Source organism: Felis catus, chromosome D1 (assembly GCF_018350175.1).
Source record: "Felis catus isolate Fca126 chromosome D1, F.catus_Fca126_mat1.0, whole genome shotgun sequence".
NCBI lineage: Eukaryota > Metazoa > Chordata > Mammalia > Carnivora > Felidae > Felis > Felis catus.
Window position 1 is genome coordinate 42,686,424 of NC_058377.1, and position 16,378 is coordinate 42,702,801.

Consider the following 16,378-nt stretch of genomic DNA (forward strand, 5'->3'; position numbering starts at 1 on the left):
TCCCATGCAACTTCTGTTTTAATGATCTGAAAACTAAGGAAATATCTGGCATATGATAGGTACTCAATAAGTATTAAATGAAGGAATATATGGTTTGGATTATCAAGGAGATAGAGAATGTCAAGTTAAGAGACTGACTAAATATTGAAACCATTTCCCAGATTTGGTATATTACTAAGCATATTTATTATCACTGGAATAGAAATAAAACTAAATAAATCTCTATGCCTCCCTTCAGGACATTACTCTTTAAAAAGCCCAGAGGTACGGTGTGTGTGTGTGTGTGTGTGTGTGTGTGTGTGAGAGAGAGAGAGAGAGAGAGAGAGAGAGAGAGAGAGAGAGAGAGAGAGAGACATAGAGGCAGACAGATACAGAGAGAATGAATTAGCAATTTAAAGAACCACATTAAAATGTTAGTGCCAAATAAAGGACCTAGAATGTTCCCTAGTGCTTCAAACTGGGTAGGAGAGCCATATGCTAACAAGGGAAGTTTCACAGAGGAAATAGGATTTAAAGGGTGATTGGGATTAAATGATTAGAGAAGATACAGATGGGAAAAGTGTGTACCAGATGGGATCAAAATACATGCAGATAATATGGGGAATAACCAAGTGCATTCTTGGGGCAGTGGGAGGAAACTAGTCTGGATAAGGGGAGCAGGGCGGGGGTGGGAGGAGATGATCCCAGAGAGAACCAAGATTTAGCTGAAAATGAAATAGGCAAATTGTAAACGTGGTATTGATGGAGAATGGCTTTTTTCATCACAAACCTTGATGAAATCCTTCGCTCCCTTGATTCTTAGACTGATACATGGCAGAATGTGTCCTGTAGGGGAGAAAAGAGTTTCCCCCAACTCTCTTTAAGGTCCCTGCCTGGGTCTGAAAATCAAGCTGTTAAAGAGGAATTAGCAGGAGAAAAGCATATAAATTTATTTACTATAACTTTTATGTGACACGGAAGCCTTTGTAAGGAAATAAAGACCTGAAGATCTGAGTGCTTTTATGGCAGGGGTGATGTAGAGTGGACAGTCATGGCACAGCATGATAGGGCAAAGAATAGGAGCTGAGTGTAGTAAAGTGGGGAAATCATGACATCTGTTAATTCAGATTCCTTTCCCTCCTCCTGGAGATAAGGATGTTCCTTTCCTCCCAGCAAAGGAATGGGGAGGGCACCTCTCAGGTGAGGATCTTATGATCTGCTTCAGAGAAGGACCGGGGAAGGTCAGGGAAGATCTTCCTGCTTCTGCATTTTCTCAAACCCCTTCAGCCTAAAATATTGAACATCCCAAAGTACCACCTTGGAGGTGGCATGTTCTGAACCCAGTCAGCCCTAAATTACCTTGTGTGGCTGACTCTGCCATCCTTAGTAGCTGAAATGTTAGGGTCTCTCGTTATGCAATTGCCAAAACAAAAACAAAAACGCAGGACTACGTGATGACCAGTTACATTTGGCTTCATGAGCAACAGCTACAGTTTTCGTTTTAAGTACGTCTTATGAAATATTTAGGACATACTTAAACTAAAAAATACCTGTGCACGTTGAATTTCATGTTTAAGTAAATTTAACTGAATATCCTGTATTTTTATTTGCAAAATCTGTTAACTCCTCTTAGAACAGTGAACACAATTGGGCTCTGAGCACTTCTTCCATCAGTTCTAAGGATTTCAAAGGAGAGGGTGAGGATCGTGATATCCCTGTGTAAATTCAACCCACCTAATGTTTGGTATGGCCTATATGTGAAGGGAAAATTATGTTCTCCACAGGATTTATCACTTTTTAACAACTTGTATGGTATTGTTTCGTTGAAAAGGTAAGGGAAAAAATAAAACGAGAGGAAGAAAACAAGTCCACGGTTTCAGAGTGAAGGAATATAAAAATGGCAAAGTGCCTTATGTGACTATCAATTCCTCTTTTCAGTGTGGGCTGAGTACATGAATGGGTTAAGTCTCAAAGCTGTCTTTAGCCCTAGGACTCCTAGTTACTTTAATGGAAATCACTTTTCCAAGGCACCATGCAGGTTCTGAAAAATCAGGTTAAAGGTCATCCAGCGACTCCAAGAATAATAAATTTGCAATTTGTACTTTTCTGACCTCTAGAAATATTTTTAGGTGTTTGAGGCCAAAGAAAACAAAGCAATGCTTTGAAAGAACTGGGGCGCTATCAATTGATCAATTTAAGTGGGATTATCTGATAATTGGGTAAATACATTGTTATTGATGTGCAGAAGGAGGATGTGCCAAGAAAACACTAATGCCTGGGCCTAGATTTATCTGCTAATCCTTGAAGGAGGCAGTTTACTGAGGACATGAGTAATTGCTCTGCTAACAGATTTATTCTTCCTTTAAGCCCCATTTGGGGCTTAAATCCTCCCCTCTTTCCAGCAGTTCAAAATGTGGCCTGAATCCCACTACCCACAGTGTTACACTGCAGCCTTTCCTCGGCCTGTTCAGACTGCAATTTCTTTGATTTGACATGCCCAGCTCTAGCAAGAGACTGGTGCACTAGCCAGATGTGCTTGGTGTGAATGAACTTTGAGGAATTTTGCATTTGATTGAACAACATGGACAGACTTGCTTCTTCTCCTTAGCTGTATTTTTAACCAGATTACTTTTAAATGGAAACTTAATGACAATATGGCTTAGTGGGAAGAGGCCAGGACTGCAAACCAGGAAACCAATGTTTCAATCTTGAGACTGTCTGTAATTAGCTTTGTGACCTTGATTAATCTTATTACTTTGTTTAACTCTTTTGGCCTCTAATTTCTCATTTGTGAGTCAAGGGAGTAGAGCTGAGATTGCTTCCAGCTCAAACTATCAATGAATGGATAAAAGTAATTGATCTATCTTTTATGTTGAGAGTGTAGACCCAACTTTCAGGATTTTTTTCTGATTTTCATTTGTGTCTTTTTTATATTGATACACGTCTCTACTGTAGGAATGTTACTTGGGCTTTCTTGAAATTTCCACTGGGGGAGTAAGACAGTTGCAGAGACAGGACAATTTTTATTTATCAAAAAAAACCTATATAAAATTTTCCTGTGAATATTACACTATTCTGAAACCCCACTATATCCAGCTCATTTTCAAAATGGGGTCATTTTATTAAAATGATTCCAAATCCAAATATCTAATTATGTGTGTGTGTGTGTATAAATAGTCCAAACAATGTATATTTAAGTCTTTTCCTGTATTCTCTTATACAAATAGTGACCTCTTTAAGATTACAAAATAAATTATTCTTTAAGTGATGATTCTTTCTTTGCATGGATTTCTTGATCTGTTTGAGCAGATTCCATACCTTAACTAAATAGCTGACTTCTCTAAAGACATCTATGGTTAAAGTAGGCAGTACTGAATTTAAAATCTCTTTAATTTATATGTTTATTTGTTTAACTCTAAATTGGGTTATTACATTTGGCATCTTTAAAGCCATCTTGGTCTTCAAGGACAGAGTTAGCACCATGATATTGAGAGATTCTTTTCAGCCTATATTTTATTTGTGAGCAGAGGGCCTTAGCAAGATTCACATTTATTTTGAGAAAAATCAACAACAACCAGTCAGACAATCTATAAAAGAAGAAATAATAATCATCCCAGCTTCATTTAAAATACATTACAGAATGTATTAGTTATGGAATACAGTAAGCTTCTTAAGAGGTATGTGATAAGGAATACTGTGGGTCAAGCAAGATAGAAGACATTCCATAACTCAAATAACTAGGTTAGCAGGAAGCCTGAGCAAAAGGCATGCATGTGTGAAGCAGGTAGACACATGCAGGGAGCAGGTAATAGAAACTTGTCAGAAGCCAAGGTTGAAGCCATCATTAAAAGGGGATCAGTGTTTTTTGGGATGAGCACTGGGTGTTGTGTGGAAACCAATTTGACAATAAATTTCATATTCAAAAAAAGGGGGATCGGTGTCAAGAGGTCATCTAAAGGCCTGTGTCCCTTTGTCTCATTGCTCTACATTCATTAGAACATTCCTCTTTCTTGCCTACTCAATGGGCGGCTTTCATTCCAGCCACACTTTTCTCCAGATGAAAAATGTCAAGTGAGAAGCTTCCTGATTCAAGAGTGACTCAGAAGTTTCTTACATCATTCTCATCTGCCATTGGCAAAGCTTGGTCACATGGCCATTCCTAACTGCAGAGGAGGCTAGGAAATGTAATCTGACAGATGGCCCATGTGATATGCTTTTATCAGAAGTTCTATTACTACCAAAGGAAGTGAAGAAAGAATAGGGGGACTTGTATAACAGTCTCTACTACAAAGATGTCTACCAAGGATCCCTGCCTGTATCGATAGGCAAACATTTTATAATAATTCCATATGAGCAATTCAGTCATCACAAATTCTTGGTGATTATGAAAATGTCTCAAACAGTAGTTTTAAACCTCCAGTTAACGAAAAGGCCAGGTAAGGACAAACGCTTGAGAACTTTCTTCCCAACATGAAATGCTCCAGACTAAGAAGAGGATTACCTTTAGGATAGTGTCTTCTTAATGTGGCCAAATCTTGAATTCTTCTTGAAAATGGCCTTTTCAAGTTAAGCCATGTGTATTACTATTTTTGTGAATTGGGATTGATACAGTCCACCCTAACTGGGCAGATGTTAGAAATAAAGGTTAGAGACTTACTGGGGCACCTGGGCGGCTCAGTCAGTTAAGCGTCCGACTTCAGCTCAGGTCATGATCTCATGGCTTCTGAGTTCGAGTCCGAGGGGCTCTGTGCTGATAGCTTGGAGTTTGGAGTCTGTTTGAGATTCTGTGTTTCCCTCTCTTTCTTCCCTTCCTCTGCTCACATTCTGCCTCTCTCTCAAAAATAAACATTTAAAAAATTAAAAAATGTTTAGAGACTTACTGGTCCTTAGAACAGTAAAGAACCCAGTTCTAGAAATAAATTATTATCACAGTCTTTCTTTTTCACGGCATCCATGTTAGTCTCTATGCATCTGCCCCATTTTCTTTCTGTTCCCTCTGAGCAATCTTTACTTATATTCTATACTGCCAACTGTAGGGAGAGCTAATCAAGTTTACACAGTTAACATTCAGCAGAGCTCTTTCCTGGTGACCGTCTCATGGTAGCTGGCCAAGTTGTGGAGTGACTGGCTCTGTATCAGTTGTAACTTCCAGAATAATTCAGGGCCATTCTGAATACATACCAGTCAACAACAGAATCCGTGAACAGGAGGCAGTTTTATCTGGAAAGTAAAGTTGAACACTGCACATACTGTGATGAATGAAGCTAATACCATATTTTATTTAGTATATCATTGATTTTAAGACACATCATTATTTATGGTTTTACAAGATAGAAAACACATGCTGCTGCTTAAAACGCAACTCAATTTGACAGAGGTGTACAACGTGAAAAACTAATACATCATGATTGATAAGGTAAACACGTTGATAATGATAGAGATGATAACCAGCAGTTGTTAAGCCCTTATGTGGCAGAGATGATTCTAGGTGATTTGCATGGATTAAATAATTTAATTATCATAAACTATCATATGAAGAACATAGCATATTAAATTTAACAAATTGAAAAATCTCATTCTTTACATCTCTGGTAGGTAACCATTTATGCTTTAAAAATAAAAAGCAGGGAAGCATTCTACCTCACACATTACAATAGGTATTTTTGTAAACACTGAATCTTTATTTTTTTTCCAGTCTTACCTAAATATAATTGACCTATAACATTGTATTAGTTTAAGGTATGCAACATAATGATGTGACATGTATATATTTTCAAATGACATCATAATAAGTTTAGTTAACCTTCATCACCTCACAGCTATAATCTTTTTCTTGTGATGAGAATATTAAGATTTACTCCTTTATGAATTCTCAGATACACAATATAGTGTTTCCAACTATAGTCACCATATTATATATTAAATCCTCAGAACTTATTCTTCTTATGACTTGGGAATTGTGCCTTTTGAACTCCTTCACCTATTTCTCCTAATTCCTCCCACCTCCACTGCCACTTCTGGCAACCACCAATCTGTTCTCTGTTTCTGTGAGTTTGTTTCTTCAGATTCCATGTATAAGTGAGACAATACAGTATCTATCTTTCTCTGTCTGACTTATTTCACTTAGCATAATGCCCTCAGGGTCTATCCATGTTTTTGTAAATGTCAAGATTTTCTGCTTTTTTATGGAGGGATAATACTCAATTGTATATACATACCACATTTTTAATCCATTCATCTGTTTCTGGACACGTAGGCTGTTTCCATGTCTTGGCTATTATAAATAATCCTGCAGTGATCATAGGAGGGCAAATATCTTTTCTAGACAGTGATTTTGTTTCCTTCAGATATATACCCAGAAGTGGAATTGCTGTATGATATGGTAGTTCATTTTTAGTTTTTTGAGCACACTCCATGATGTTTCCCAGAGTGGCTGTACCAATTTGCATTCCCACCAATAGTGCATAAAAGTTCCCTTTTTTCCACATCCTTGCAGCACTTGTTATCTTTTGTCTTTTTGATGATAGCCATTCTAACAGGTATAAAATATCTCCTAGTGGTTTTTATTGGCATTGTCTTGATGATTAGTGATGAGGAGTAGCTTTTTATGGACCTGTTCACCATTTGGATGTATTCTTTTGAAAAATGTCTGTTTAGTTGCTCTGGCCATTATTAAATTGATTTCTTTTGCTATTGAGTTGTATGAGTTCCATACATACATATATACACAGACACACACATATATACACATACATATATATGTGTATATATATACACATACATGTATATACATATGCACATACATATATATTCATATATATATTCCATATATATTCATATATATATTCCCTGTATATATATATTCCCTGTATATATTCCCTATACATATATTCCATATATGTATTCCATATATATATATATATATATATATATATATATATATATATATTCCATAGGTGTATATATGTCAGCCATTTATCCCTTATCAAATATATGATTTCCGAACATTTTCTTCCATCCGTTAGGTTGCCTTTTCTTTTGTTGATGGTTTATTTTGCTGTGCAGAAGCAGAAGCTTTTTAACTTGATGTAATCCCACTTGTTTCTTTTTGCTTTTTTTTTGTTCTTGCTTTTGGTGTTTTGCCAAGACCTATGTCAAGGAGATTATCCCCTATGTTTTCTTCTAAGACCATTCATTTTTGAAGGCTTTATATTTTATATAGTTTTCCCTCAAGCTAAATAATGATTTTCCTCAGTACCTTTTTAATAGTACTAATTTTATTACTCTTTCTTACAAGTGAAGACTCTCAGGGTAAAATATTTAAAATCTGCCATCACACTGCTCTTCAAACCCTCTCTGTGATAATCCTCCGTAGGCCTTACAAACATGTCTCAAATAACGTGGCAGCCAGACTCATTGTGAATCTTTTTACCTTCCTCTAATCAGGATCTATTATAACCTCCAACTGGTATGTAAGAGTGGATGTATAAGCCTCATTACAGGGCTGGGTGACTACCTGAAAGACTAGTCCTATCTCAGGGGTTATCCTGTAGCTCTACTCCTTAATTACAAGGACACAAACTGTATCCTTCATGCCACCTGGAAATTCAACTTTCAGTAACTCACACTGTTGTAGCGGCTACAACAGAATCTACAGTGCATCAACTATCTGGATTAATATATAAATATATTTTTTAATGTTATTTGTTTGTAAGAGAGGGGGGGCAGAGAAAGAGGGATACAGAGAAACACAAGTAGGCTCCATGCTGTCAGCATAGAGCCTGACACGGGGCTCGAACCCATGAACCTTGAGCCAAAATCAAAAGTCAGGTGCCTAACAGACTGAGCCACCCAGATGCACATAAATATATTTTACCCAAATTAGGTGATAAAAATAGAGAAGTCACTGTAACCTGTGGTTGTCCACCTCCATGGCAACAGAAGACAAAAAGATAAACAACATAACTTTGAAATTGAGGAAATATAAGGTAACTTTTGAATTGGAACAAATTTGTATATGCAGATCCAAAGGTACCAGGAGGCTTGGAAATGTTTTTCTTAAATCACTCTTACATGAAGTGTCTCATGATAAAGGAGGAAATGATATGCCTATACTTCAAAGCCTCTGAAATTGAGAAAATAAAAAAACCCTCAGAATTAGGATATATGTACTGCCTTAATAAATGTCACCCAAATTATTATATCTCTTAGCCTCAACTTCCTCTTTTATGATCAACAAAATACCCCTAGTCTGTCTCTAACAATTGCACAGCCAGTTAATGACTCATTAAGATTTTATCATTTTGGTGACATGTTATTGAACCTGGCCTCCTCAAGAGGCTGGTCCAGTGATTACAGGAGTAACTAGCAAATGCTTAATCACTCACTTTATTATCTTCCTATTAATAATAAATACCAGGAGGTAGATGTATATAATTGCATTGCTAGTTTAAAATTAGCATAAGAACTTAGTTTGTAGTATTGGAATACTAATTTAATTTGAACAGCCTCATGTTGGTATTTGGAACAATAGCTGTGTAAAACCATAACGCAATATAAATCTCTGTATTTCAAACCAGAAAAACTCCTTGATAAATTTTATAATGCGTAATTAATATCCTCTTCATGGAATCTGGAACCCTTCTAAATAGTAGTATTTCCTTAAATAAATTGTTGCACAGTATTGTCTCTCAGATGATTTGTGACCTTCAGTATTTGAGAAGTTAATTGTTAAAATGTCTGTTTTATTTATGTCAGACATAAAGGGGCTCCAAATAAGGATTATCCCTCTAAAAATTACTGTTTACCTGCTTAGTTATCTCAGTCTTCTGATTAGTAAACACAGATAGTAATAAGACTGAATTTTGAATAAATATGTATGGTTCTTTCTACTCTCTTTGAGAAAATAAGGCAGTATCACGTTTACTTCTAACAAAAAGTGTTACCACTAATACTGTGTTTAAGTATGAAGGATTTCTGTAATCAGGACCTTCTCTGTCTACTGGTCAGATATCCTTTTGGTCAAACAGCAGGTATTTTCTTGAGTACCTGCTAGTGTCAGGCACTAATCTTTGGCATGAAAATGCTCAACTTTGATACTGGTGTGGCATCCATGAGAAGTGGCACTCACTTAGCAGACACACTTCCAAAATGCAGGACATGACATGCCAGCTGTTGCTTCATTTTCCTGCGGCATTCAAGAAAGAATGTCAAGATGCAACTGAGTATTGTTCTAGAAATACTACCGAATGTCAACCTTCCTGTGATTTTTCTGACACGAATATTGGTCCTTAAAATCCTGTTAGTGGCAAATTGCTCATAAAACACCAAGGCTAACTAGCCTGTCAAGCACTACTGCTCAGAGCCAAACTTTGCAAAGTCCTGTAAGTCCAAATGAACTTCTCTTGGTCTCTCCATATATACCATTTTCATTCTTGCGTCTGTGACTTTGATCAATGTCATCCACCACCCTAAAATCTTCTTCCTCCCTGTGACAGGATTCTAATGTCTACCCACCCTTCAAATCACCATTCAATTTTTTTTTTCCTTCACCCTACTCCAATTATTTCTGCAAGGAACAATCCGCTCATCCCTAGAATTCCCATTTTAAGTATTTATTGTACATCTATAATGTATAAAGCATGCTCTGACAGTCCATTTGATTTGTATCAGCCAGCATTTAAATCAGTTTAAGGGTGTTTTTTTTCTATTTCTGTATTGAAAAGCTAACCTTACTTTTTAAGTACCATGATGGAAAGGATACACGTCTTTCTTTCAGAATACATAGTATAACTTGAAAATATACAATACTTCAAATTCATGTTGATAGATTGGTTTATGCTGAGGAGAGTGTTCTCTGTCCATTCGTGCTGATATGTCTAAAAGGTAAATTAAAGGTGAGAATCCCAGCAGCACTTGGGAGATTAGAAATGCAGAATTTTGGAAATCATTTCAGACCTACTGAATCAGTGTTGCATTTTTAAAAGTCCCCCAGGTGATTCTCATGTATATTAAGTTTATGGAGCACAGATAAAACTGAAGTAAAAAAAATTAATTTTATAATATTCAGGTATATAGAATATTTAGTATTCAAGATGTAGAATATTTACAGTATTTGGTTAATGGTATTGTTCAAAATAACTCTTTGCCAAAAATAGAAATATAAAGGGAAAAGGACTATTTCTTCTTATTCCCATATTTTAAGCAATAAGCATGTCATATCAGTATTATGCATACATTATATAACATATAGTGCTCAAAATATTCTTTCATTGATGAGACCAATGTGTAAAAATGATGACTTTGTCAAAAGGCACAAAGCTAGTGACTTACATGTTGGATTTTAGCTATTCTTTTTTATTTTATGTAATATACTTGGAACACCTATAAAGTAAATAGTACTACTAACTTAATTTTCGTGATAAAAAAAACTAAAGTTTAAAAGTGATAAGGTGCAGCTGGGTGGCTCAGTTGGTTAAGTGTTCAACACTTGATTTTGGCTCTGGTCATGATCCTACCTTCCTGAGATCGAGCCATGTATCAGGCTCTGCCCTGATACGGTGGAGCCTGCTTGGGATTCTCTGTCTCTTGCTCTCTGCCCCTTCCCCACACGTGCTCCCTCTCTTTCTCTCTCAAAATAAATAAGCATTTAAAAAATAAAAATAGGGGCGCCTGGGTGGCTCAGTCGGTTAAGCATCCGACTTCGCTCGGGTCATGATCTCACGGTTCATGGGTTCGAGCCCCGCGTCGGGCTCTGTGCTGAGAGCTCAGAGCCTGGAGCCTGCTTTGGATTCTGTGTCTCCCCCTCTCTCTCTGCCCCTCCCCTGCTCATGCTCTGTCTCCCTCTCTCAAAAAATAAACATTAAAAAAATTAAAAATAAATAAAAATAATAAAAGTAGTAAGAAATTCCCTTTAAATCCACAGAGCAAATAAATAAATCAGAGATTCATACATACATCTTTGTTCCTTGATACCATGTTCTTAATCCTGGTGTTCAATGATCACAACCTCCCATAGCAGGGATTTCCAAAGATGTAAAACAGGGAATATGCATGGCAAATCCAGAGAAGTTAAAGAAAGTTAATTTGAAAAAAAGAAAGCAAGGTAGAATGTGATATATGTTGGTGCTAAAGAGGAGGCAAGCTTCATTTCATGCGTTAAATTATAAATTTTCTCTTTTTCTCAAAATAGTACTGAATAATTTTAAACAGTAACGTGATATAAATACGTATTTTGTGTTTGAACAGACTAACAGCATTATGGAAAACCTACTAGAAAATTGAATGCATACAAGAAGACTAATATTTTATTGCTGAACTCTAGGCCAAGATTAATGGCAGTTTGGATTGGGGGATTTGGCATTAAAAAGATGGAGATAAGCAATTGAATTTGAAGATTGGGATTAAATCAGTAGGAATTGGAGATAGATTTGGTATATTGACTAAAGGTAAAAACAAGTCTCAAAGAAGAATTTAAAGTCTCTGGTCTGCTATTTGAATAGATTAAGTCATTCTTCAGTGAGATAGGCTCTATAATCATAATTCTAACAGACTCTGAAATGACAATCGAGATTAAGGTACACTTGAACAATTAAAGTTCAGAAGAAACTTGAAAATACAGGCCAGGAACTCAGAAGAAGCTTTGAGCTAAACACACTAGATTATGAATTATTTGTGTATAGAATGGAAAGTATTGTGGTCCTAAGATTGAAGGTTGAGTAATGCCAACAACTAATAATTAACCTGAAACAGAGCAAGGGAAGTAGCAGATACAGAGAGTCGAAAGGCAAGAGAACTTAAGACCTTAGAGACCAATGGAAAAGGAAAAGCAGCTTTCACTAAGGGAGACCTGTGTAAAGTAAGTACTAAAATATATCCACTGGATTGAACAATATGGAAGTCAGTGGTGATTGTATTGAGAACTGTTTTGGTGGAACATTGGGAAAAGAAGCCAGATTTGAATGGATTTAATAGTAAATGAGAAGTGAGTAAATTGAGATATTAAACAGGGAAAATTCCTCCCAGAAGTTTGTGGATGAAGAAGAGAAAAGGCAGAGAGGTGGGTAGAAAATTTGAAATAAAATGGGGTTGGTTTGTTTCATTGTATATTTAAGATGAGAGACATTTGGGAGTTTCTAAATGCCTATGGGAAGGATTCAATTAAGAAAAAGAAATTATATCTATATCTATATCTATATATATCTAATATATATAGCAATATATATATTTATATATAGCAATAACTATATGTATCTAACATTATATATATAGTTATATATTATTGTTTAGTGTTCCATGTCTCTCCCGACCCCCTCATCTTACATAAAGCTTTTTGTATTGAAATAATTTTAGATTTTAGAAGTCAAAAATTAGTACTGAGAATTCCCATATACAATTCATCCAACTTCTCCTAACTTAACTTCTCCTAACTTCCCCTAACTTAACTTCTTGTATACTGATATTGTACTTTGCAAAGCTAAGAAGTTTCCATATATGTTATAATTTACAGGTCACAAACTATTGTGTGATTACTTTAGGGGTGAAAAAATTCATCCCAAGTTCTACACTTAAAAAGTTGTCTAAAAGACCTGAATTTCTATTCCCTCTATTAGTGTTTTCAAAATGTCAATGTATGGACTGGTGTTGGTTTTTGATAATGTTTACAAAAAATATAAATTTATTCCACTGAAGGACTGAGATTTATTCTGAGATTTATTTTTGTTCCCTCTTTTGAATGTGCACACATGCATATACACATGAAATAGCACTGAGAATAGAGAGCTTTTCTTTGATATTGTTTAATTGATAAAATAAATCATTTGCAATAATATGCTGGACACATTCACTTTTTTTTTAACTGCTTTGAAAATCCCCATAATTTGGACACCATTTGCTTTAGTTTATATTCTGATCCATCATCATTTCAGAGAACATAATGACTGTGAAGGACGGTTCTGGCGTGTGACTGCATACTTTTGTGTGCGCATGTGTTTGTGGAGAGAAAACATATTATGTAAAGATAGCTTTGAATGATGTTCCACAGGACTTTTAAGTCCAATGCCAACTTATTGACTCTCCTAAAACTATGGGCTATAAAAACAAGAATTGTGCTTGCAACCAGTAAAACCTCAGAAAATATTCATTTAATAAGTAAATGCATAGTTTTCAGGTTTTTGTATACTACAATGGAGAGTGGCACAGGTGATTAGACAAGGATAGGGAAAGTTTCCCCGAATTCCCTCTCTGGTGAGGTCACCCATAGTACTCTCCAGGAGAAAGTAGGGAATAAGGAATGCTCATCTATTAACATATGATACAGTACATTTAAATTTTGTGTACATAGAATTCTGCAGGTAACAGGAATACAGTAATCTTCAAAGGAAGTAAGTTTGCCAATAATTGTGTATTCTGCAGTGTGAACACACAAACATGCTCATGAATTCCCCTTAATCCATCAAATGAAACAGTGTTACAAAATTAACACTGTGGGATTCAAGAGAGAAAACCTAAAATACTCATTTTTTGGAAGTGCTCAGAAATATATCATTTTTTCCCTATCCTATCAAAATTATACTACTTTTCTTATCTCTGAAGTGTTGCCAATAGCCTAAGAAGATGGTGGCTGACTGTGGGTGAAAGCTGATTGTTCAGTTGATTGTATCCAGAGCCCTTGGAAGGCTAAATGATCAATTTCCTCTTCTTTTTATATCATATCTGATCATTAGACTCCCTTTTATATAGTGTACTTTCATTTTCCTCTAAAGCGTCTCATAGTTGATGATTACCAGGTTACTTGTGTATGGGCAAGAAGCCCTTTGTTCCATAATCAGCTTTTCCCTCCAGCCTAATTTTGTTAGTGTTTGCAGTATCACAATTGATCACCAGGGAGATAACTACAATGTGACAAATATTAGAACAAATCAAATGAGAAGAGCATGATTAGAAAGAAGAATTATTGGGGCGCCTGGGTGGCTCAGTCAGTTAAGCATCCTACTTCGGCTCAGGTCATGATCTCACGGTCCGTGAGCTTGAGCCCTGCGTCGGGCTCTGTTGCTGACAGCTCGGAGCCTGGAGCCTGCTTCAGATTCTGTGTCTCCCTCTCTCTCTGACCCTCCCCCGTTCATGCTCTTTCTCTGTCTCAAAAATAAATAAACATTAAAAAAAAGAAATTTATAAAAAAAAAAAGAAAGAAGAATTATTGTTGTTTTTTGAGTGACCAGTCTCACAGTAATCAACAGTGCATATGTTAATTTATTTAATTATATTTTTAAATGTTTTCAACTCTTTCACACTAAAAAAGACTTTTGATCAGACAGTGTTAGTATGTATCCAAGTAAACATTCCTCTTAGAATCTTTTGTATTTTACTTTTTTCAGTTAGTGACATAGCTCTACCTATTTAGTAAAGTTAGTCTTTTCTTAAAGATCTTCCTTTTAATGTTCTAATTAAACACCGGAAGTTGACGTGCAAGAGTGCATTTGGAATTACTTCTTAACCTGCTGAGGAGATTAGGAGGAGAAGACCTGGGCTTCACTGTTGGCTCCACCATTTACTAGATTTACTAGTTTTATAATTTTCAGAAAATTCTTTTGTATATGAAAATGAGATCAAGCTACCTGATTATATATATATGTAGCACAGAGACTATAATTCTCATAAATACTGCATTCTCTGTTTTAGTTCTGGGATGAAAGAGTAAAAACAAAAGCCATTTATGTTCCTCCATTCTCTGTTTCCTGCCTCAGAGTTGATAAACTTTGATCAGCCTGAATCCTTGAATGGCTACATGGATCAGACCCCGCTGGACATATAGGGTGAGTACTTGTCAAACCATCACTGGACATACAGGGTAAGCAAGAAACAAATCTTTTTTTACATTAAGTCACTGAGATTTTGGATTGCATTTGATATGGTTTATTACAATAATTAGAAGTTATTACCTATGATACTATGTATCCCACAAAATGTGCTTGGTAGATAATAAAACTCAATATAAAAGGTACATTGAATGTATCATTAATTCTATATTTATGCATGTTCTTGGTTCACCTCACTTTTTATCTCTCAGTATTTCCAACGGCTTATACTTTTTCCATGTCAGTCTATGTTGTACATTCCTATGAAGGAGACTTCTATTGACTGCAGGGAATGCAAGAGATATTATTAATCTCCTTTTGCTTGTTGCCCTGTACAGCTGTGAAATAAAGCTTGGTTATATTTGTCTTTATGTAGCTATGAGTCATGAAAATTTATTTAATTTGCACCTATTGATTTTACAAAAAGAAATATCTTAGTTATAATTTTACATCATCCTATTAATTCAAATACATCATCAAATTAAACTCTTTCAACATAAGATTTTTATTTGAGGAATTTGTTCACACTATGGAAAATATTAGTGACAAAACTGAAGTTTTTACCATGAAGTACAATAAGTATTAACTATCATACCTATGGGTTTGACAAAATAAACACTTTTTAGAATCCTCCTTTAAATAATATTAGTAAATTAATATTCAGGTCAGTGGATTAGAAATACCAGATAAAAGCAAAATTTTATCAATGAAATTTAATACCCCTAAACATTTTAATATACATCCAAATATTTGTTTAATGTGTCTAATATGACAGAAATAAGCATTAACTAAAATAACATATGCAAAAGCACTCTTCACTGTAAATAATGAATGTTATTGTTATTATTAAAAGAGTTTCAATATTAAATACTTCATGTAAACATTTGGGAATGAAGAAGGCAGCCATGGTTAATTCTCAGGGCAATCTATTATAAAGAAATTCCCTTTGTTTTTTTGCCATAATATTTGCAGCAATAAGACTGTTAGGCTTATCAATAAGCATAGACAACCTGATCTTTGTTTTCTAGGGCTATCTAGTCAGAAAAAGAAGGAAAAGTAGTTCAGAAAGCAGGACTCCTCCAATGTGTAGTCATAGTCTTAGGTGTTTAACAAACTTCTTTCTAGGTTCTCTCTTTTGGAACAGAATTAAAACTTTGACTTACCTATCTTAATAAAGCTTAATATATCTTTAACTTGTAACTACTCTCCGTTCCCTACTAAAGTTTCCCCCTTTACTCTTCAAATAATAATTCTGGAAAAATTTGGAAGTGGAGTTGGTGGCATATAATCCAATCATAAAAATACTATACTTGGAGAAGGGAATCAGAACTGGGTTGGTTTTTGTTTGTTTGGTTGGTTTTTTTTTTCTTTCTTTCTTTCTTTCTCTCTTTTTTTTTTTTAATTTCAATGGCACATTTCATTATACTAAACAGTGTGTGCTATTAGGTTGCAGGAAAACTGTGAGAATGTATGTTTCAATGAGCCCAGACTAGTTCTCATGTATACCTACTGGCACAGTGTTCCTCACAGTACAGCATTTCTCC

At 35.4% G+C, this 16,378-nt stretch overlaps 1 long non-coding RNA gene across 1 annotated transcript in view; it reads left to right on the plus strand.

Moving 5' to 3' along the window:
• Window positions 1-16,378, plus strand: part of LOC123380447 — a 343,729-nt gene that overhangs the window by 264,729 nt on the left and 62,622 nt on the right. The window contains exon 2 of the long non-coding RNA XR_006586210.1: window positions 14,724-14,792. This is a non-coding gene — a long non-coding RNA (uncharacterized LOC123380447). The remainder of the gene's footprint in view (window positions 1-14,723; window positions 14,793-16,378) is intronic.